This window comes from Nipponia nippon, unplaced genomic scaffold (genome assembly GCF_047370975.1).
Source record: "Nipponia nippon isolate SJK-2023a ecotype South Korea unplaced genomic scaffold, ASM4737097v1 scaffold_7, whole genome shotgun sequence".
Taxonomy (NCBI): Eukaryota; Metazoa; Chordata; class Aves; order Pelecaniformes; family Threskiornithidae; genus Nipponia; species Nipponia nippon.
In genome coordinates, this window is record NW_028262391.1 from 18698522 (window position 1) to 18715448 (window position 16927).

Consider the following 16927-nt stretch of genomic DNA (forward strand, 5'->3'; position numbering starts at 1 on the left):
ATAAGCAGCGTGGTCTTGATGTGTTCGTTAAGCTATTCCATTCATTTTAATTAGTCTAATTTAATCTGTGATGTATGTGTGTAAAAATGGGCCTTGATCATTTCGGGGTTTGGCTGAAACCCTGTCATCCAGGGCTGTAAATAAACCTCTGGCAGTGAGTGAATGCCGAAGGGCTTTAGAAGGGTCTTTTCAGATGATTCTTGTGCCCGTGTGTGGAGAAACGGGGATGTGTAAAAGGTTTCCCTTGTAGCTGAGGAAATTTTAAAAGTCTGTAATGGCGTATTTAACCATCAGAGTTTCTTAATTATTAGAGTTCTAGCAAGCAAATTTCTTCCATAAATTGTGGCAGCCCATTTCACTAACTGAACGCCAGGTTTATTACTATATGAACTTGATAATTAGTTTGTAATCTGTGCATAGGCATTTCATCCTGGTGGTTTTCTTGCAGAGAATAATTTGCCTTTTATTTGTTGAGGGTGGGTTTTTTTTGGTGAAAACAGAAGTCCATTCACGATGGGCACAGCAAATGTAGTAAAACACTATCATAGCTGGGATTTGTTGTATGCTATGGATTTATGTCAAGAATGTTAATGATTTGTTTATGAATAAGTGAGCCTGTGGTATTGTGAAACAGTATCTGGCAGGGCTGCTGAATGGACGTTTTGAGAGCAGAGGATTCTTGAACTGAATAAGCTGTAGATATTTGTGTGTCTCAAAGTAGTCATAAGTAGGCTTATGGATTTTAAACAGAAGTGTTTATTTAATGCATTATCATTGTCTACAGCACTCATCTGGCATATGTATGGGCTGCTCGATAACAAGCAAAGAGGTTGTTAAGTATTTTTTTAAGGGCAGTTAATCTCCTTCTAGTGGTCTTTATTTTCAAAAATAAGGTTTTCTTCCAGAAAACAACACAAAGCATTAAGCAGAGCAGTGTGATGTTTGCAGAGTCGGTGTGGATCAGGAAGGTACTCTGGATTTGCGGTGTCTCACTTGGGTGTAGCACAGAGTTTAGCAGAGCCACCATTTGAGTTTCCTGATGAAATTATCACTTGGCTGCCAGTATGTTGTATAATCCCAAATATGCACCTTCCTAATGAGGGCTTGGGAAGGGTTTACCACGTTCTTCTGATCCCTGTTTTCTTGGAAGGATACCTGCTGATGGGTAGGAGAGGTGGTCCATTCCTGTCTTAGATGAGTCCAAAGACCGGTATCTCCTGTGTGTTGGGGAGTACTTGTGAGAAGTGAGGCACAGTCCCTCAAAAGAATAATGTGGGGACTCGTCCCAACTAATGATTCCTTGCTTTGCTTGTTATAATTTGCATGGTCCAGGTGTGGGATCTAACCACTGGAATATCAAATCAACCGAACAATAACGGATGTCTAGCAGCACAAAGTGAGAGCTCTGTCGCTGTTTTGGACTCAAGTCCTTAATCAAACTAATGTGTGAATTTTTGTGCTATGTCAATATCATAAAGTTTCAAAAACATGATTGCAATATCCGTCTTCTCTCTAGCCATCCTTCCTGTAATGAGTTTTATAGCTGGTTAAATGGGGGCAAATGCTTAACAAGAAGAAAGGGTTGTCACTCAAGTGGGATTCATGCATTTTCAAATGTAGCTAAGCCTCTTGGAAAAACTGCAGGTAGAAGATGATGTGTTTATTGCTGTAGCAGGAAGCTTTGCTGTGTGACTTCATGCACCGTGGGCAGCTGAGCCCAAAACCGAGGGACTTCAGTGCTGGATTTGCAAAGTGTCAGAGGCAGTTGGTGTTGTGCATCCAGGCTGCTGTGTGGAGCGTGACTAAACTCTGCCCAATAAATTATGGTATTTCTTGAAATAGTGCCTTGTACTTTTTAATGAGCTGGGCTATCAGCTCTGCATCAGTGGATGGTTAAAATGAAGCAAGAATTGCTTTAACATTAAAACTGTGCCTGGAGGACTTCTCTGAGAAATTGCTTGTGATTATTAAGTGAATATAATATGGTAAGACAACCTTTCTTCTTTGCTGTGCTTTTTTTTCATACTGAGTGCGGTTTTGAAAGTTGAAACGTGTACAGATGGAAAGTAATGTTTGAATGGGAATGGCTTTGGAAGCCATGCAATGTTCTTTCCCTTTGAATGTGGATAGGGAAGAGAGGTAAGACACAGTTTATTGAGATGCAACTTTTACAGAAGAATTGGATTTCCTTTAAATACGGTTTGATTGTGTGCCAAATGGAAAAGAGGCTGAAGCCAGAGCACTTCATGCACCGAACTGGAGAATAATCTCTTTCAAAGCAAATGGGCTGGGGAAAAATGAGCCTCATATTGCTTGTTCCTTCTGCTGTGTATTCATACATACAGCTAAATAAATGGAAAGATAGCCACCCTCCGTGACAATTGATGATGGTGATGAAGCAGCCGTGGGGGGCAGTCAGGCTAGCTACAGTCTAACCTACTACAGGGCAGCAACACCCCAGGAGTGTTTTATGCAACCTAGGACAGGTGGCACAGGTTGCCGTAGGTAGCTCTGCCAAATTACTACTGACATTGATGCCTGCGTCCTGTGTGTGTGTTATTTCTTCATTGGTGAGTTTGTTGCTTATGCTGTTTTCAGAATTGTCTCCTGTTTCTTCCAGAATTGTCTCGTCTGAGATGATATTTCGGCAAATAAATAGCCTACAAGCTGCATGTTACTCCAATTCTCCAATACAGCAGCACACATTCAGGGGGAAGGCAAGGAGGGAAACTGTACTGGAGCTGATGAACTAATTTGTTCTCTAGATAGATGCTTGCGCCCTTTTCCCACTCAGATATATACCGCACCATTAAACACTATTAAATATTGGCAGCTTCATAGTAAACTGCATTTGTGATTTGTCTACTGTCTAAGCAGAAAAGGCAATCCCAAATCTGCTTCAGAAGTGGTTTTACTCTGCTGAGCTGGGAATATCAGTGATAGCCACCAGAGTCTGTTAATTTCGGACTATAATGGTGATAAAACATGAAAGTGGAAGTGCTCATGTCGTAGGGCAGGAGTTGGAACTAATCACTTTTCTACAGATGCTACAGGGAAAATAGATTATAACCACAGCCCTGTTTCATGTGCTGGTTGAAGCTAGTTCCTTTTAATCTTTATACTAGGGATGGAGCACTGCATGGAATATCATGGTTTTCAAATGATTTCTAACCTTTATTTCTACAAATGAATTCTTTTTAAAAATAAGTGTTTAAGCAGATGTATTTGTCATAGTTTTTTTTCATTGTGCCACAGTCAAAACCCATGGTCGTCCTTTATGGATAACTACTGCATACACTTGTCTGGCTTGAACAGCAGAAAATGTTAGTTTGTGTTCCTGCAGGGAGATGCTGTAGATTGTCAACCTCTGATTTTCTCTGTTGTGCTTGTTGTGGTGTGGATGACACCGAGATGCACATGATACTCAACCAGCGCTTAAGGACAGGAAAAAGCAAAATTTGGAACGTTTCAATTATGGTGGTTGCTGGATCTCACTCAGGAGGGAACAGACTTTGTTGAATGATCAAAGGTCTCCTGCACTCATCAGCTGCTCAGAATGGAGCAGACAGATGTTTATCTAGCCGATTGTCTTGTAAAACTGTAGAATTGGCTTGTGCAAACAGCTGTGCATGCAAAACTTGAATGATGTTATTTCAGAGGCTTTTCTAATGTCATCTCAAAATCTGTTCCAGGCAGAGAACCTGGGATCCAAAATTGAATAAATATCCAAAAAGGATACCTTCTGCTCCTAAAGCCATCTAAGACTGAAAATAGTGTAGTTTGATTAAAGGTTGGTATGTCGGAGGGGAACTAGCAGTGATTAATTGATGTGGAGTTAAAATTCCCTCTCAAAATCTGTGACTTCAGTTAACAGCTTGCCCACTCTTTCCACTTTTGAGGTTATCTGTTTCAAGCTTTGATTCTGGACTGAAATGACATACTACTTTTTTTTAAAATGCAAATATTTTAGTTGCGGTGGTGTCCCAAGTAACTTACCAACAGTACAAACACTTTTACAGACTTTCCTTTAAATAATGGTAACGCTTGGAAAGCAAGAAAACAGCCCTCTGTCATCTAGCTCAGAATCAGCCCTGAGGAAGAGAAATGTTCATTTTGAGCGTTTGGCTTTGACTGCCCTCTGACTTCCCAAGTGGAGATGTAGAGGTTTGCCTCTTATTTTGTGCCCACATGGAATATTTTGTGCTAAATGTTCTTGACTAGCATGTAGGCAGAGAAGCTTTGCAGTGGGCAGTCTTGAGGATCTCAGCAGCTATAATGAAAACTCTGATGCAAGTGAGTGGTGATGAGGCAGGAGTCTTGCATAGCCATTGCGTTGTTCCCTCTGTGCAGTGCAGCTTCCCAGACAGAAGCTCTCCATTGAGGTTCCCTTCTGATGGTGGTGCTCCGTCAGAGTAGTTGGCCTTGATGATCCTAGCTCATGGGTTGGTGTTTACTTTAATTGCTTTCTAAATGATCCTTGCTTTCCAAAGGTAAGAAACTGCAATAAACACTGTGAGCTAGACAGTTACTTTTCCTAGAAGTATTTGTGGAAGAGGCCAGGAAACTTGACAGATTCCCTTGAAAAGTCTTCTGTGGATTATTCTTCCATTACAGGATTGGGACTGACCCATACAGAAGTGGCACTGGAGATTGATATTGAATCCCTGTGTCATGCATCCATCTGCCTCATATTTGCAGTCTACGTGGTTACTGCCATATCAGTAAATGTTCAGAATTGGGCTTCCCTGCTCTCCCCGCCTTTTTTTTATTTTGGCCAGATTACTGTCATTGACATCACTTAGTTTGGCTTGGAGATTTTTTGAAAGAACTGTATGGCCATTATATATGCAAATATCTTAGATAAGCACAGTTGAGAAGCCATCGGTAGGGCTGCAGCATGAAGAATTTAAAGTATAAAAAAAATGAATTATAAGATTGATAACCCTTGTGCTTAGTGGTCAGAATGCAAATAACAAAAGCTGCAAATCTGGGCAGAGAGACATGCTATAAAAAGCATTATTGCAAGATTAAGCTGTAGAAGACACATTTTTGCATGGTAATCTACTGGATTTATTTTGACAATTATTTATTAGTGGCGGCGGTGGTTGTGAAAGTGGAATTTTTACCAGTCTTGGTATAATTATAGAGGACTGAATTTGTAAAGCTGCTCAAACATTTTGCATCGCAGTCGTGTGGGTTTTTTTAGCCAAATACATGCCTTTTTTGATTAAAAGAAATATTTGTCTTGAAATTTTTTTTCCCCCAGAGGAATGACTAATTGGTATTCACAAGATTCAATACTTCAATATTTTATCAGAGGCCCCTAAATTGTTTCACTCCCTTCTCTTTCAGGGTAAATAATTTAGGTTTCAGATGCATCAAGTTTGATAAAAGCCACCTTGTTACCATCTCCTGTAGAATTACAGCTCTATGTGCTTTGAGGGATGCTGGAATAACTACATCAGTAATGCTTCTAAGTTAAATTGAATGGGGCAAAGAAAGAAGACAGTGGGGAAATGCTGGGCAGGCAGTTAATTTATTTTAATTTTGTTGGTTCTTTCACATCTGTTTAACTAGCTGTCCCGCACAGGTACGCTGGAGACCTTAAATGTCATGGGTATTCAGAATACTTCCATCGTGTTGTATTATAGGAATATGTATTAGATCTGCGTCTAGAGAAGCTCAGGGCTTTAACAGCCCAGGCCCTTTTCCCTGGATGTTGATGTGCTATATTATTTCATTTCCTCTAAGCCTGAAACATGTTAAAATATTGTTTGCAGTAATTGACAGGGTTTGCAGCAAGAAACATTTAATAAAAAAACCGCCCAAACCACTTCTCATTTACATTCCTGTTTCTTCTGCAACTTCATTTCTCGAAGTTGAGCCAAAACTTGCGGACTCAAAATTGATTGGCTTTTTTTCAATGCAAAATTATTTAAGTTATAAAGTGGCTGAGAATGGATGGTGTTTAAGGTAGTCAGCAATCAGTGGAAGGAGGAAGAAAGTTGAGGCTGTATTGAGAATAAGGATGTTCCTCTTCGTTGCTCTGTGGGATTGTTTACTCTGCAGCTGTTTTCTGTGTGGAAAATTTGAAAGTCATTGCTGTGTCAAACAAAGTTTGGAGCAGATTGGGCAAAAGTGAGAGTGTACTTACTGGAAAAAGAGAAAGTAGTCTTCACAACGTAAAGAGGTTGAATGATGATCCTTGTATAGGCCTGAAGTCTTCCAATTCTGCTGATCTTGCTGGAAGGGAACATTGGATAGTTTTGATGTCTTCTGTTTTCTTTAGTTAAACAATTTTACTATTTTCATCATTCAATGTTCTTCATTTCATTGGTGATGTTGAATTATAAGACCGAAATAACAATTTAGTTACTACTTTAAAAAGTAGCGATAATTTTTCATGTAGGTGCATGTAGTAGCACATATATAAAGCAGCAGTAAAGATGGAGGACTAGTTCTGTTCCTGTTGAACTTCATATTTGTTTTGCCACAGATTTCTGTGGAAGCAGGGGTGTGTTTTTCATGGTATATGGGATTCCTAAAGACTGGGATTTGGTTATGAATGAGCACATGTTTCCAGAATGGAATTACTTGAGTTTGTTTAATCAATTGTGGATTCCTCCAGAGTGATGCTGCAGTGCCTGTGTGAGGAGTTAGCTCTTCTTAATTGGTCCCATATGTACTGGCAGATAGTATATTAACCATGCCTTGGGGGGATAAGGGCATCTGGTTGAATGTCATGGAGCATATTTTATTTCTTTTCTGGAGGGATTTGCCTTTTTATCTTTTTTTTTTTTTTCCCCCCCTTAAGAACCGTAGATATGTATATATATGTATAATCACTAGCATTTTGAAACTTAATACTCAGCTGAGGGATTAGTTAGGCTTCTGCAAAATTATCTGAACTTTGCTGTCAAGTAAAGAAGAAGAAACTGAGGTTTTACGGAGAAGCTGGAGTTTCTGAGTATCTCTGGGTTTGGGTGCTTAAATTGTGAGAACTTGGAAGCTTAATCTCCCTTCTTGTCAAGCGCTAAGGACTTGTCCTTTGAAAATCAGAAAAATGGGAACATCAGAAAAGATTAATTACTTTTGAAAAACCTTGAAAACACCATGTAGATTCAGCTTTTGTATCTGGAGGACATGGATATGAGAGGGCTGTCCTGTCACTGGGTGCCATGGGTTAGCCCCAGCAAAGGGGAGTGCCATCCTGAGCTGCTTTACTTGACTCATTCTGCACTGGAAAAAGAGTAATTTTGCATCTGGCTGTTTTGGCTCAGCTGAACCAGTAAGGTAGTTGCAGGGGAAACAGGAATGTAAATGAGTTGGTTTGGTTTTCTTTTGTAAAGGTTTCTTGGTGCAAATGCTGTCAATTATCCAATTCTAAAGCTTTGCTGAATTAATGAGACGCTTTGTAGAAGGGTATTTTTGATCACTTTCTGTAGACTCCTTATTCCTGATGTAGGCTCTCTGGTGTGCTGCTCTTATTCATGGCTTTAAGAAGTGGCAAGACCTACTGTGTGAAGTCCCCCTGGGGATAGGCATTGTGCATTTGCACTGCAGTGGGACCCAGATTTTGTCTATGTTCTGTATTATCTGCTTAAAGGTTTGTATAGCCATAAGTCCTGGCAGAGTTCCTCCTTGATGGTGCTGGTGGAGGCATGAAAGAAGTAATATTGCAGGTGATGAAATGCCTGTGAGTGTAGCTGGGGCCAGGGAATTCTCTTTGGGAAGGTGCATGTGATGGGACAGCAGTGCTGGCCAGACACGGTTTTCTTGGGGATGCTCTGGAGCATGTACGGGTGGTGCTCATGGAGATGTGTGGAGAGAGGGAAAGCTAAAGCCACCAGGCTTCTTTCTTTGCCTTCTGCAAGGCTTGGGCAGATGCACCCTGATGGAGGATTTCCATAAAGGTTGACTTGCTGAAGAAGCAGCTCTGTTCACTTGGAGATGGTTTGTATCCATGGGAAGTAGGAGGACACCCTCTCAGAGACCCTCAAGAGTGCCAGGCTTAAATCCTGGGGGTGTTTCAGACCTGGAAAAGGTAGTGCTGTAAATTAGCATCAAAGGAGTCAGTGATAAAATGGACAGCTTTAGAGAAAGGAATGGATTCTCATTATCTTGTAGCTGTAAATACAAGAATTCATTAGATTTGTCACAAAAGTTCATTTGATTTATATTTAAGTGATACATAAGCATTTTTGGCAAGAATTTGTGCCCTTTCTTTCTGCATAGTATTAGGCACAATGTTACCTCTAGCAAATAATTGGGGCAAATTCCCTGTTTGTAGCAGGCATCTATGCCTTCCAGTCCATATCCCTGTCTCAGCACGCAAGTCTTACAAAGACAGGGAGAGGTCACTGAACTACATAACTGCTTAACAAGTTATTGCTTTATTGCAAAAAATGAAGGAGAAGAGTGAGAGTGAAATGCTGGTTTTGAAAGGGCTGTGCTGGGGAACGCAGTGGCTGTCTGGCAGGTATTGTATGAGATGGGCTTGCTCTGCCAGGCACAGAGTGAGGAGAAAGAACTTTTTAAAGCATCCCCTGACACAGAAATTATTGGAAAGCCTCCAAGAGCAAATTGAAAAAGCAACAGCCGCCTTCATGCTGCAGGATTCCATTGTTTTAATATTGGGCCAACTATACCAAATAATACATCTACTGGAAACTCATGTTAGGGGAAAAATATGTTGGAAAGCAGCTAAGAGGTCAGCTCAAAATCAAAGTGAATGAACTTGACATATCTATGCTGCTGCGTGTCCTATTTTGTTCTTTCTCTTCTTGTCAGCTCCTATTTCCTCACTTATTTCCACATTTCTTTTCCCTCTTTTTTTTTTTCTTTTAACCATTTGTCTTGGTTTGGGCTTGTGTTCTGGCTGCCATTTGTCCTGAAAAATGCTGGGGCTGATAAATACCTGTGCTTGCACGGAGAAATTCTGGCATACTGATACTTTTGAAATTGTAATCTAGTTTAAAATTCCAGGCTTGCGCACAGACACGGTACTTTTGGGGAGATACTGCTGCTCTGGTGATGAGAAGATGAACAGCAGATAACAGAAATGCCTTTATTTTCCTTCAGTGCCATGTAATGGAGCTGTGCTTCCCAGGCTGGTTGTGTTTACTGGACTTCTGAATGAAGTTTAAAGACCAACATCATCAGGGATGGGATGGAAGAAAAAAACAGAGTTGTTACTGCAAGTGTAAATGTTATTTACAATTATTGCATTTAATAAAATACACAACACGGCTATCTGTTAATTGGGTTTGAGTGCCATGAAAGCTAGTTTAGTTGTGACAAAGTTATTAAAATTTGAGAGTTAACAGTGATTTCTGGGGCCAAAAGTTTGGGAAGCAGTTATTTATGAGAGTGGCTCAGTTGATACATTGGTGAAAGTCATTATGCTTTATTTCTATTGATGCTAAAAAAAATGTTGTTCTGGTATAAAATATATGCCATGAACACCAGGCGTTGGAAATGACAAGTCATTTCAAAATATGTTTAACAGTTATCAGTAAATAATAAACTATAATAAACAGTCATCAGTAAACAAATACAGACAAACATATTTAGATGTTCATCTTCCATCCACGTGACTAATTTCCACTGAAATAATGGACTGGGAATTTAGGTATTGTAATGTAGAGACTGATCAAAGAACTTTTTATTGTAGCACTGTGACTTCTTTTACCTCCTCCACTGACATCTTAGGGTGGTCTTATTTTATTTTAATGATTGAGTGTCTTGAAACATTGACTCCTTCCTACTCTGATGTGGATCTCTATATTGGGACTTCAGGTTTTGAGCAATTATGGCTAAACTGGGAATTTAGTCTCTGAATATCCTATATATTCAGTTTTCCTTAGGTTGGGGGGTTTAGTTTGGCTGAGTGTAGAGAGATGTTAGAGGATCAGTCATGAAATTCTCATCTGGCTCTGAAGTTCCCTGCAGTTTGGAGGGTGTTTGTATCTGGGATTGTGTTTTGTTTGGGCAGCGATCCTGCTGATTGGAATCGCATAAGCTTGGCAACAGAAAGGAGGCATCCAGCCAGAGCAAACTCAAAGTACACAGGGTCTGAGAACAAAACGTTTCACATGAATAAAATTGTGAGGAAACAGAAATTCTTTAAACTTGTAAGAAAACAAGGCAATGTGAGCATCATCACACAGGCAGCTGTGTGATCAGGGCTATCGATAGGGAGTGCAAGTTTTATTTATGAAATTATGATAGTTGTAGAATATTCCCCAAGAAACTGGTATTAGAGTGAGATGGAATAACTCTCAGTGCTTTCATGCAAAGATTCAGTAGCATCTTTGCTGAAAGGCTTTTTGACACTTAACTGCTTTCCGTTTCCTCTGTACCATACACTGTAGCTGGGCTTGCCATCCTAAAAAGGTTCCCTGTGTCCTTGTCCTGCTTTTCTATCTGCAGTCCTGTGTCCCCCTTCCCTTCATCTATCTGTTTTTTCTTTATATTATAGGTTTTTCCATCAGAGCTTTATCCTTGACTCGCTTGTTACGTTGAGTAATAGCAGGAGAAGCCGAGGAGGGTCTCTGCCTGGCAGTGGGGAGCATTGCTTGCAGCACACCCAGTACTGCCTCTCCTGGTGCTTTCCTTTCCCCAGTATCATGCCTTGCTTGTTTTGATGCTGTCTTCTGCTCGGTGTCCAGTCATACAGATTTGAGCTTACCCTGGTAAACACAGATTACTCTTTTCTGTGCCAAAATGCTCCCTGCCGTCCCCATCTTTCTCCTACGCTATCTGGCATGGGGGCGCTAGGAGCAGGGAGATGTGAGGAGGGGAAATGGTGGCAGGCACCACTTTAGCTTCTAATGCGCAATCATGCAGGGTGGTGTTGGGCACGTGGAAGGGTGATGGAGGTCTGTTTTTTCTTTTTTTTTTTTTTTTTTTTTTTTTTTTTTCCCCACTCTCTTTTGTGGTGTGATGTTTCTCAGATGCTTTGCCCCAAGATCCTTGGGGGTGCCATGCCCTTGGTGTGGGCATGCTGAGTTGTGCCGTGGGCCTGCCCAAGCTCCTCTACTTCCAAAATGTGTCACAGGGCACCCACAGGCAAGTCCGTCGTCCCCTTGTGCCCGTTGCCATTTCTTTGCAATTGAGGGATGTACCTTCAGACAGTTACCTGCTTTTTCACCTAAGTAGCATCTGTTACCTGAAAGAGATTGAATGGACTTAGTTTGATAGGCTGGCAAAATACAGCTTTTGACATGCTAGATGAGATAGGCTTTTAATAACCAGATTTCTGGAGTTGGATCAGTTTCAAGAAGATTACTCGGGCCGGATCTGCTTGAGAATAAAGAGTAGTGACGTGATCTCGGATTTGTGCGTGCCAGTCAGTTTTGTGTTACAGAGCAGGCTGCTGATGGGATGATTTCTGACTTTACAGAGGGGATGGAAGCACTTATCAGAGGGTTTTATTGTAGTGTTCAGTACAATGTTTATATGAACTGCTAGTAAAGGATAAATAAATACAGCACAGTAAAGTTTAATATGGGGGAGGGGAAAGTATTTAAATTGTATTAGCAATATTTGTTTAATAAGAAATGGATCAGATGTGACACTTATCTGTACTGGATAGCATTTGCTTTAAACAAAACAAAGCCTTGAAATGGATCAGTTTTCATATGAACAGTATCAGAATTCTTTTCTTGCCGAAAAGCTAGAGGCTTGGGGTGGGGTGGTCCTCAGGTCACAGCTGTGCTCATGTCACTGATGGTGTAACCATATTGCTAAAGGACTACTGTGTTGTCGTCATCTCTGACCAGGAGTGCAAGAGTGGAGTCTTATATCTACAGACTGGATATGTTGGTAGTCAAATTCCACTGGCAATAGGCGAAAAGGGACATTTGGACTTTCTAAAATTCTCTTGCAATTCATTGTACTTGGTTGTGTCTTTCCTCTCCTAGGCTGCTGTGTCTTGCTGTGGGATGCTGCTGAAAAGTTTTGGTTTCATTCCAGAACTAAATGGATTTCAAAGGTAGAGGAAGTACTTGCACTGAAGTAGTAAATTATAGAGGTTATTTTTGAATTTTCCAGGGACTGATGTTTTGCTGATGCTCTAGTGTGGATTTCATCCGGGAATTCCTTTGTAGGTGCTATAGAAGGATGAGATGCCCAGAGGATTGCTTCTCATTCTGGCAAACCCCTCTTTCAGAGGCTTTGAACTTTCAGAATAACTTTTTCACAAGTTAACATCTTATCATTTGGGGGTTTGCACTTAATGTGTGTCTTTGGCAAAATTTGACCAAATACAGGTCATCTGGAAATGCGATGCCAGTTTATGCAGTCGTATGTTGGTTGTAATGCTGATGTTAAGAGATAATGGGGGCTGAGGGCTAAGGTGCTGAAGGCTTTCTTACTTATGTTCACCATGTTGCAACCTGATTAGCCTGTAAACTGTGTTCATTTTGCTTATCCCCTATTGCTGGATTACAGATTACAATGAGTTACAGTCCCCTCTTTCTTGACATTTATTTTTATATTCACATCCAATATATAATCCTTTCATAGATTTATTGAATTTGAGTCTGTGTTTTATTTCCATCCCTGAAGGTATTTAAACGAAGGGTAGACGTGGCACTCGAGGACATGCTTTACTGGTGGACTTGGCAGTGATAGGTTAACGGTTGGACTCGATGAGCTTATCTGTCTTTTCCAACCTCAACGATTCTGTGATTCTATGAAAATGAAAAGATCCACCAGCCTATGCTTGGCTGCTGAGTACTCAATATTGTGAACAGCGGTGTTTAGTTAAGACCTGAAGATGAAGAGCTGTGCAGAAGTGTTAAGCATTATTATTGCAAATTGTCAGTGCATACTTTCCTCCTCCAGGGCACGTTTAATTGTATAGAATCACAGTTGTTTTCTCCAAGGCATTTGGCCTGAGTTGTGGAAGTGTCTGTATTTTTGCTGACAAACTAAACCAAAACCCAAATGCTGTTAATTTTTAGTTTTAACAGCAACAGAAATTGTGCTTGGATTGAATACATAGCACATAAAATTTGCAAATTGAATGTTGTGAAATAGTAAATCTAGAGTTAATGTGTGACTGTTGGGCTGATAACAAAATATACGTTGAAAACTATTTAGAAGTTCTTGATTCTTATGTTCAACTAACCTGTAGCTAAGAGGATTAGTGATGCCAGGGTTTTCATTGAAATAGGGAGCGCTTTGAAGGTCACCAAGGAGGCAGGTATATATTGTACTTCTGTAGTGACAGTCTTGGCGTGCTACAAGTTTGGGCTACCAGTTACACACCTTTCAGTTTTCTTCTGTAGTGGGAAAGAATGTCATTAAGACTGGTAAACTAAGCAAAAGAAAATGATGGAACTTGAATCCTTGAATAAGCAAAACTATGGTTTTGTATTAAGATAATTTTCCAATGTTATTGGGGGCTTTACTTAAATTTTACTCTGAATGATTTCAGCAAATAGGAAAACACAATGCTAATTACAGGTCTGATCCTTTCCTTGGCAATAAAGGTGTTTTGTTTGCTCAAGGAATTTTAAAACTTGCTGGCAATTTCTTACTGTTATGTTGCTCCTTGCATTTCTTTGAAACATAAAGTCTATAGCAGGAGCACCATCTAAATGGATAAAGGATGAATTATGTGCAGTTTTGAGCTGTTGTTATAGTCATACCAGTTAAGAATACCTTCTTTTGATGATTTTCAGTATAAAAGCTGCCAAATGAACCTAGTGGTTCTGGCACATGAAATGTGAATGGTAGAATGTTCCCTGAACTTTTATTCACTGAATTACCAAAGTCATGCTTTTCAAGAACTTTGTGAACTTAAAGCACTTTAAAGAAATATTCTGGGTTCACAGCAATGGAGAGCTAACGTCTCTTCTCAAAAAAATACATTGGCTACTGTTATAGGTCAGCATTTGCCAACAGTTTCCGCAGGAGATGCCAGTTTGGAGGGGAAACTAAGAACTAGGTTCAGCGAAGCACTTTATCCTGTTCTTGGCTTAAAGCACGTGAATAATCCCATTGACTACCCACGTGTGCTTTACTGGGACTGCTCACATAGTGAAAGTTAGGCATGTGTTTAAATAACTTGCTTATTTGGGGGCTCACTGCGTGATGTCTCCTGGCAGAGACTTGATTTTCTTATGGCAGCCATCATATGACCTGTGTGCAGGGAGCGCAGCGTTGTCTGCGCTAGCCACGCAGTCCAAAGAAAAAGGCTATTTCTGTGTCCACCCCCAATCCGTCCTGCACTTCTCTGGCAACTAATGATCTGTTTGCTGCCAATTGTGCTCTAGTGTTTTTGGCACCCAACCACTCCAACTTGCTGTTCATACAAGTATTGAATTGCCTTTGTAAGGCAGAGAGTAGTCTTTTCCATGTTTAAGACTGTATATGTAGTTGTTAAAACATGAAAAAAAAGTAGATTGTTGTCACAGCTTTCCTCATTTTGGTGAGATTGTGCTCCCTTTGTCAGTAGTCCCACTGAAGTTGATAGAGGTGCTAGCAGAGGAGAACCACCATTTCAGAGGTCCAAGCTCAGTACTCAGAGGGGCTAAATGGAGTTTTTTCATCTATTGAGTATCTAATGGAAGCACTGTTCTTTATTTGAGAACCTCTGTAAACAGATGATCTATGGAAACAGAGCTCTTTCAGCACACAGAGAAGGAGAAGTTAAATGCTAGGACAGGATCTTCTTCAACCTGATATTTTGCAACCGTTAGCTCTGGTTTGATTCAAAATTGGCCCACCAGCAAAATAGTACAACTTCAGGTTAAAAATACATTTAGGTAAGTTTTCCACCTCTGCCTTCCTCTCCCATCCCCTGCAAACACAAGGCAGCAGATGACCTTGCAGATAGCATTTCCCCCTCCTTGAAAAGCGGCCGGTCACAAGCGGGGAATTGCCATGACCTGCACATGGCAGGTCTTCAGCACCCTCTCCGTTCTGCATATTCTCTCCTCCAGAAATACAACCTCTGCAGTAAGTTAGCAGACCTAGAACGTATGTATAAAAGCAAGTCAAGCTAATAGAACTACAGTTGTGTAGACAGCAAGTAGTTAATGGGGCCAGCAAGCCCAGCGCTGTGGTTGGTAATCAGCAGTGCTTCTTCAGAATCGGGATCTGAAACTTTGAGCTTGCTTTACACTTGTCATGGCTGGTTATCTGTTGTTTAGCCTTTGCTAACAACTTCACTAGAGAAACCCAGGAAACTCCAAACAAAAGGCTGTTAATCGTACTGAAAGGTAAAATGAAATAGGTTTTCTCAGTGAATTTAGTAATCCTGGCTGGCAAAGAACTCTGTTATCTTCAGAAACGTGTCAAAGAATATTCTTTAATGTATAGTCATCTTAAATGGAGTACTCTTTCGCTGGAACTGTGTTTGGGAGAGTGAGTGGGATAATATGTAATATGAGCCAGACAAAAAATAATATGAGTAGATCTCTTCACTGGGATAGAAACTTGAATGCTTGCACAAACAGCACGGAGGCACTAAAGTATTGCTGTAACAGGCTGTAACTTCATGCGTGAGGTACAAAAACAAGTACTATTTTCACAGACTGTTACTGTTTATGCCTTGCATATGCTTATGGGAGTGTTTAAGGTGCTCTAGATCCAGTATCATAACAATTATTAGACCTAAACACTGGTGAGCTAAGGATTAAACTGTTTTAGAAGTGTATTAACAGGCTTTCCGTTAGCTAATGATAAAGTAAGGAAGTCTATTTCCAAGAAATTCTCATGCATTTTCAATGGAATACTTGAATCCACAAAAATCTGTATGAAAACAGTATAGTATCTAAATAGTTTATTTATACACAGGGAATGAATCAAGTGTTTAATAGGCACTCTCCTCACCTAAAGCACAGGACTGAAAAGCAAGGACCTGAGTTGATTTTCTAGCTCTGATAGAGACTTCTTATACGGTTCTGGGAAATCACTTAGCATCTTCATTTCTGCAAGCCAGAACCCATAATGTTTGTTTGCCTTGCAGAGGTGAAGGGGAGGCTGAGGAAAGGGGTGACTGCAAAACAAGTTAAGAATCTCCCATCAGAAGTCAGAAAAAATGGCTTGGTTTTGAAAAAAGTTATCTGGAGTCATTGCACATGCGTCTAATAACTGCTGATTTATAAGAGTCAAGTTATGAAGCTTTAATAAATACATATTTCTTTAGACAGTGCTGCAGTATGTTACTAGTTGGGAATACTACATTGATTTGCTTCATATCTGCATATTTCCTCCCTTAGATACGTAGTAGCATGCGAAAACGTTCAGCTTCTCAAATGAAGGTCAGTTCAATTTTGTGGAATCAGGGGAGTCAGAGAAACATCTACACGTTGAAAAATTTCTCTGACTCCCCCGATTCCACAAAATTGATTTGGAAATCTTTCAAGGATTGGCTTTCTTCACTCCAAGCAATTGCTGAGAAACTTTTCATTCAATGACATTACTGACCACTTGCATAGTTCTTCACCCAAGCCTGGGGAGTTTTCTTGTCTGTTATAGCAAGTGACAAGTTTTAAATGACATCTGTTGGTTAGTACCTGTAGTAGCATTTACACTGGAGACTAGAGGAACTATTCCTTACAACAGAAAAGAGTTTAAAATTCACATGCTAAAGGCAAACCGATGAAGCATTCAGCTCAGTGGGAACGGTAACATCTACAAAGGTCAGTGGGATGAGATTTAAGTACAGAGGAAAAAAATGAGAATGGATGAATCCATAGTTCTTTGAATGGTCTTTGACTCCCTGTTCTTCCCTCTGTATGGTCATTAGTAGCAGAACTGGGTCTATGAACAGTTTTATAATATGCCTGGGAGTGATCAGAGGTTGAATTTAGACCCTTTTTGAGACATTCATGGATTCTAATGAATCCTCTCATTTTGTGTGTGTGTATAGCTTTTTTTTTTTTTTTAATTAAAAACTGTCTCCACATTG

The 16927-nt window shown here is 40.2% G+C and overlaps 1 protein-coding gene across 4 annotated transcripts in view; it reads left to right on the forward strand.

Annotated features, from left to right (window-relative positions):
- PID1 (phosphotyrosine interaction domain containing 1) overlaps positions 1-16927 on the forward strand; it is a 92045-nt gene that overhangs the window by 18100 nt on the left and 57018 nt on the right. The window contains exon 1 of one of the 4 annotated variants that reach the window (XM_087739579.1): positions 11977-11995. The exons of the other annotated variants lie outside the window; for them this stretch is intronic. The gene's annotated coding sequence lies outside the window, so the exon portion shown is untranslated. Of the gene's footprint in view, positions 1-11976; positions 11996-16927 lie in introns of those variants that run through there. 4 annotated transcript variants of the gene reach the window in all.